The sequence below is a fragment of the Chiloscyllium plagiosum genome, chromosome 1 (genome assembly GCF_004010195.1).
Source record: "Chiloscyllium plagiosum isolate BGI_BamShark_2017 chromosome 1, ASM401019v2, whole genome shotgun sequence".
Lineage (NCBI taxonomy): Eukaryota > Metazoa > Chordata > Chondrichthyes > Orectolobiformes > Hemiscylliidae > Chiloscyllium > Chiloscyllium plagiosum.
In genome coordinates this window covers 56,955,969-56,963,451 of record NC_057710.1, presented here as the reverse complement: position 1 = coordinate 56,963,451, position 7,483 = coordinate 56,955,969, and positions in this window count along the sequence as shown.

Genomic DNA, 7,483 nt, shown 5'->3' with positions numbered 1-7,483 from the left:
TTATTGAGGTAAAGTTCCCTTTTCATATTTCATTGTATTGTGTGGCATTAACATTGTGTTAGTTTACTAAAAGGGATAGATTTTAAACATTTAAATGATTTGAATGTGAATAAATGAGGTACGGTTAGTAAGTTTGCAGATGAAACCAAAATAAGTGGTGTAGTGGACAGTGAAGAAGGTTATCTCAGAGCACAATAGAACCTTGATGAAATGGACAGATGGCCAAGAAGTGACAGATGTTCTAACTGTGCTGCCTTGGCTATCTCTGGCAGCCAGACATACCATCATTGAATTCTGTTGCTGGTGACAGTTGTTGCAGCCTCACATCCAGTGGATGCAGGTTTTGAAGTAGCAGGGAAACAAGCCAAATCATTCAAAATCAGGCAAGAATTACATACAAACACATTCATAAGCAACAAGAAATAGCCGCAAGTACATTGGTAATTAATGATTCTGCATGCAGTCACAAATACAACTGATGAGAACAATCCATTGATCAATAACTCATGAATAAGTACACTGAGGAACATGGTTAAAATGAAACACATAAACCAATAAATGATCCTTTAAATAGCACAGTACAAGTAAATTGACTATGAACACGCAAGTGCTCACAAAGACATTAGAAATTAATAGTTAGAGCCCAGTCCATTTCAGTGTTGCACAAATTACATTAATAAACAGATAAAGTACATATTAATACATTAACATGATGAATCAACATCTCATCCTTGCCTAGCATCCGATGGCTGTGAAGTTGAGCTTCTGCATCTAATATCTTTTGATGAAAGCTGCATGGCCTCCGAGAATGTGGTGGGCGGAGGGGAGGTGGTGGGTGAGAGGGTTATCATATCCAGAAAGGAGAATTTTAAAAAAAATTATAAAGCATTTTCAGATGTATTAATGTTTTTATAAGCAAATCTGACCTGTTAGAGTATGCAATTGTTGAGATTTATAAGCAGCTGTTAATATATAAAAATATGTATTTTTCTTCAACCGCAACTTATATATCTCAAATCTCATGACTTTTATGCATTTTGCTCATCACTCATGTAGGATAGTTGTTTGGTATTATCGAACTTACATTTGTTGAAAAAAAACCTCATTTTGTTGAAATTTTCATCTTGCACATATCATGACAATACACATGGATTACCAAAGTAAGGGGAAACAACATTTATACTATAAAATATGCTGATTAAATGGACTCTGATTTGTAGATGCATTGCCATGAAGAATGCACCAATTAATGATGACTGACAGTTCACTGCCAAGCTTTGTTAGCACAATTTTTCTGTCTGCAAAGAACAGGGTTCTGTGTATTAATATATGTAGTTTCCAATGTGTGCAGTATGCCAGACCTCAAGCCTGATCTAGTGTTGTGAATTTTGTAAGCAAAAGCTGTTTGGATACGGTCAGTACCTTGCTTGATGTGAACAGCTGAAGGGATTTGTGGTTGACTTGCCAGTCTTTGGGATGTATGGCTTATGTACATAACATTACACTAGCACTGAAATTTGTATACCATGTTATTCATTTGTGTGGTATGGCCTGAGCCAGTCATCATGTAAACTTGATGTTGAAATAGGGTGCATCAAAGCCATCCTGTAATAGCTGTCCTGATCAGATCATCTCTCTCTCTGTTCTACATATTAACCTAACATTTGCTGGGTTAGTTGAAATGAAGTTAATTGAAATTGAATGAAATGTGGAAAAAACATGTTAATCCTAGAGGTAATCTATAGAATGGAAAGGTCACTAGTTTTAAAATATTTCTGTGTTTCGCTGAAGGAATGTGTATATGTTTATTGAGTCATATAACATAAAAAAGACCCTTTGACCCACCATGTCTATGCCACCTAACAAACACTAAACTATACTAATCCCATTTACCTGTACTTAGTCCATAGCATTTGTTTCTTGGCATTTATTTGCTCATCCAGATGCTTCTTAAAGGATGTAAGAGTACTTACCTCTACCACTCTCTCAGGCAACATATTTCTGTTTTCCTCAGACCTCCTGTAAACCACTTATGCATCATCTTAAACTTATTCCCTCTGGTCTTTGACGTGTTTTCCTTTAGGAAGGAATTCTCACGGTATACCCTATCTTTGGCTCTCATAATTTGTATATCTCAATAGATCCTCCCTCAGTCTCCTCTGCTCCAGGGAAGACAGATCCAGCCAATCCAGTCTCTCATCCTGAGATTTTCTTATTCCAGGGAATATCTTGGTGAATCTCCTTTGCACCCTCTCCAGTTCAATCACACCCTTCTGATAATGTGGTGACCAGATCTATTGTAGCTCAATAGAAATTAACTGAACTGTATGATAGTAACTCTGGAAAAGCTGATGTTTTGTTTCAAAACAGAGTGAATAAGATGTCATAATATGGATTATTTACTAGTGATTATCATAGAATTGTGCTGTGTAAATATCATACTGTTGATTAGATGACATTAAAATGCTGAACAACCTGAGCAAGCTCAAGTTGAGGTCAAAGTTTATTAGAGCAAGATGTAATCCTTTTTTGAGGGAGACACAGGCGAGTCCTAATGAGTTAATTTATCATAAAAATCCTGACACATTTCTGATGTTTGCTAGTGATCAAACCCATCATTGCTGGAGATGTGTCGAACTTTAATACACACAGCTTCTTTGTAATGGATGAGTGTATAAGAAAGCTTGCCTCACAATGCAATTATCCAGCTCAGGAATAACATGCTCTGAAGAAAGATCACTGGGCCCGAAACCCTGACTCTGCTTTTTCTCCACGAATGCTACCAGACCTGCTGAGTTTCTCGAGCAATTTCTGTTATGTTTCAGATCTCCAGCTTCTACTTTTTATGAATCAGAAAGGAGGACATTGTAATAGACGGCAACAAGTTGGGATATAGTGGGCTGATCATCTGTTCTGGCCCGATCTTCAGGCAAGTATATGTAAAAGGGTTCACTTCTGATTGTAAGCATTGTACGAGTAAGATTTTTGTAGTGTACCTTGCCTTAATAAAGAATACTAAGTATATTCAATTGTTAGAACTATGTTCAGTTATTGAACGTTATAACAAACTTGGTGGACCAGAGAAAATTATCATTGCTGAGTTAGTCAGGAGGGTTAACGGCAACAGAAAGAAGAATTGAGGTTTACATGGCAAATAAGGTTTCTTCTAAGGAACAGTGGGTCCATACTATTTTGAGGAGTATGGACTTGATCCAGGAAACCATCAAGTAGACTTAGGAGTCTACTTGTAAGGCAGCAATGAAAAAAGCCATTTAGTTAATGGCATGTCAAAAACAGAAATTCACAACAAGAGACAGAGGAATTGAAATAAAAATTAGAATACAGAGAGGCAGCTGTTGAAACAACTTGAGGAGGACAGATAGGGATGAGAAGATGAAACAGAAAAATGAATTAGGAAGGGGCTGAGATCTAATTTTCTGCAATTTGTTGAAAGACAATGTGTCAACAACCAACACAGTGTGACAGTTTGACAAAAAAAGGAACTTATGCAGAGCTCAGGAAGCAGAACTGCAGTGTTCAGTACTGAAAATTGCTTTACAGAATCTGGTCAAAGAAAAGTCCTGAATCCTGGCCCTTGACAGGATTACATAGACAGGGCACAGGAGTCTCTGAAGTGAACAAATGTGTGCAATAGAAGGGTGAAGTGGGTATTAATGATCTCAAGGATAGTAAAAGAGATATACAGAACATGGGGCATTTGAGTGTACGGCCCTACCCTGAATCTTGATGTAAATATCCATCGATATCCCTATGATTGAAAAGCAATATTAGCTGGGTGCAAACAGGAAGAATGAAGAAATACAACACTAATACGCGTTACTATATATTCCCGACCAATTGGGGAATGGTCAAAAAACCTCCTTAATTAAACTTTGGGAAGTACCCATATGGGCATTTCTAGGAGTTGGATCAGACGGCTACCCTCCATAATTTGGATGGGGGAAGGGTAACATGGAAATTGTTGTTATTTACTTTATCTGTTAGAATGTTTCCTGCCCTCCCCACTGTATCCAAACAGAGAACAAGGAACTGAATGTAGGTTTGCTCGCTGAGTTGGAAGGTTTGTTTTCAGATGTTTTGTCACCATACGAGCTAACATCTTCAGTGAGCTTCTGGATGAAGCACTGGTGGTGTTGCCCACTTTCTATTTATATGTTTGGGTTTCCTTGGGTTGATGATGTCATTTCTTGTTATTTTTCTCAGGTGGTGGTAAATGGGATCCAAGACAATGTGTTTGTTGACAAAGTTCCAGTTGGAATGCCATGCTTCTAGGAATTCTCGTGCGTGTCTCTGTTTAGCTTGTCCTGGGAGGTTGTGTTGTCAAACTAGCGTCTACAGGAAAACAACACATACGGACCAAATATTGAACTACAGAAGCAATCATCCCAACATCCACAAATGAAGCTGCGCTTGAACATTATTTCAACAAGGAACCACACACTGCAGCACAGAGTAACTGCGCAGAGCAGAGGAAAATCACCTATACAGTGTATTCAAAAAGAATGGATACCAATGAACACAGTCAGCCGATTTCTCAGCAACAAACCCAAACAAGCAGACAAAACATGTCCAGAAATGTTAGCCACTCTCCCCTACATCAAAGACATCTCGGAAATGACTACCAGACTGCTCAGACCTCTTGGTATCATGGTAGCCCACAAACCCTCCAACACACTAAAACAGCAGCTAATGAACATGAAAGACCCTACACAGACAACAAGCAAAACTAATGTCATTTACAAAATACCATGCAAGAACTGTAACAAAAACTACATTAAACAAGCAGCCTAAAACGTAGCCTCCAGAATACATGAACATCAACGAGCCACAAAAAGACATGACTCACTGTCACTAATATCCCTACATACGGATGAGGAAGGACACCACTTTGACTGGGACAACACATCCATCCTAGGACAAGCCAAACAGAGAAATGCACGAGAATTCCTAGAATCATGGCATTCCAACTGGAACTCTATCAACAAACACATTGACTTGGATCCCATTTACCACCCCCAGAGAAAAAAAACAGGAAATGACATTACCATATGAAATGATGTCACCACAGGAAATTGCATCACCAACCCAAGGAAATCCAAATATATGAATAGAAACACCACCAGTGTTTCATTCAGAGGCTTACTGAAGATGTTACCTACTATGGTGATGAAACATCTGAAAACGAATCTTCCAGCTCAGCAAGCAAACCTACATCCAGAAGGGCAAATCATCCGCTGTTGGCTTTTTTTCTTCAACAAAAGCTTCTCAAAACTCGCAAAGAGAACAAGGAAATATGCTGCATTCCAAAATGGCATGCTAGTTGCCATAGGTAGCACATGGGGAACACTGATTAAGCCCTTAATCTGCAGTAATGACCTAATGAGTGCCCTGCCTTGTATGCTGTTCAAATTGGGCGGCTTATAAAGTGGTTATTCCCAGGGTTCCTGAGCACTGAAATGACATTACAGATGTTGCCTTAACTCACTAGTTGAGGATTATGATAGGCCAATTCTTCCTGCTTAGTCAAGCAGCATTTGATGAGTTTGACTGTAAAGTCAATAATATGGGAACTGCAGTGTTGAGGAAAATTCCCCTTCGCTTTGAAAACATGCAATAGGAAAAGGAAGTTAGACTAGGACAGAAGCCTAGGGTTAAAGTGTATGAAGCGAAAAGCTTTATCCTAAACGCACAGAAGCAAGCTGTGATGAATAGAGAGAGTAATGGAGTACATGGAACAGGATAGGAATTCTACAGTTGTGACAGAAAGGAACACTTTAAACAGTATTACAGAGCCCAGGAAACTCTTCCCCAGTAAAGAGGGAAAAGAAAGAAGGTATGTTTGACTATCGAAAGATAGAGGAACTCTACTAAGTGGCAGCTGAACTTAGAACATATTGGAGTGGGAAGGAACCTCTCCCTCCGCTCCACTCCTAGTGGCACACTGAAGGGATTGTGTCCATACCAAACGTCTGTGCCCAAATTTGCATGATGAATGGGAAAGACCCTCTCTCCTTATGTGTGTGGACATGGAATGGGATACATATTGGTAGAGACTGTTGTGTCTGGAATGGTGATCCATTCATTGCAAACACTGGGATCGCCCCACTCCAGTGGATGACCATGTCAACTGGAGAGTTTCACATTGGGTTTCACACAAAATCATTAATGGCATGACATTTTTGGTCCTGGTGAGTGTCCAGTCCATCTCAGATTATCCTGGAAGAAGAAGGTATCTCAAAAGGTTGAGCAACAGGTGAAGCCTGCTAATATGCAATAGCTAATGGCGTTGCCAGTAAAAGAATACTGCCTCAAGGCAAAAGATGTTCTGCTTGTCACACACACGAGTAATGTGATGTGTAAACTTAACTTGCAAATGAAATCTGTTAATTGTTACACTGACCTGTCACAAACATTCAGTACCCACCATGAACTGAAGTCACACAGCCAGAGGGCCTACGAGCAGAAAGGTGACGTCCGGCAGCCATTGGTAATATGCTTTCACACCCCAATCCTACTCAATCTTCAGGCCTTTGGGGTGAATTCTGCACCAACACATGGAGCGGTGCAGCTCCAGATTTCAGCTGCCGGTGCCGGTTGGAATGCAACCCGGAGGAGTGCGTGAATGAGACAATGAAGAGCAATAGGTTATTGACAGCTATCCCCTGGAGCAGCTAATAGTGGCCAGAAGCTACAAACAAGTGTGTTCATCAGTGAAGGAATTGTTCGTGTTTTGTACAAACTGACAACTTACCCAAGAAATTGTAAACTGTTTTCAGCAATAATAAGGCTCGAGAGTGTGGTGCTGGGAAAGCACAGCAGGTCAGACAGCATCCGAGGAGCAGGAGAGTCAGGATTTCGGGGATCAGGATTTCCTGATGAAGGGCTTATGCCCAAAACGTGGATTCTCCTGCTCCTGAGATGCTGCCTGACCAGTTGTGCTTTTCCAGCACCGCACTCTGACTCTGATCTCTAGCATCTGCAGTGCTCACTTGCTACCATTCGACAGTAATTAGTTTAGTTTGAAGTTTGGGTATAATTCAGCTGCTTACAGCTGAGTTAAGCTTTTGTTTGTTTTAACTGATTGTGGTTCCTGATTCTTCAGTTTTATCCTAGTTACTATTATTTTTGTTTTCGTTTTATCTGTCCCTCACTTATATAACTGGGCAATGTTTGTGGGTGGAGGGTGGGGAAGGGATGGGTGGATCATCATTCCTTCCTTTATAGTTAACAATCTTCAATCCTATTTGAACTTCTCTGATTCGGTTTTGATATGATGGTTTTCTCACTGTAACTTTAAGCAATAAGTAATGCCCCACCAATAGGGCTAAACAATGAGAATCTGGTGAACCATATTTTATATCTATCTAACATTAATCCAAGGCATTTTTACTTTGTATATAATAGATACGCGAAGTGTGTCTTACGTGATGTACTTATTTGATGCTCTTCCATTAACATCTGA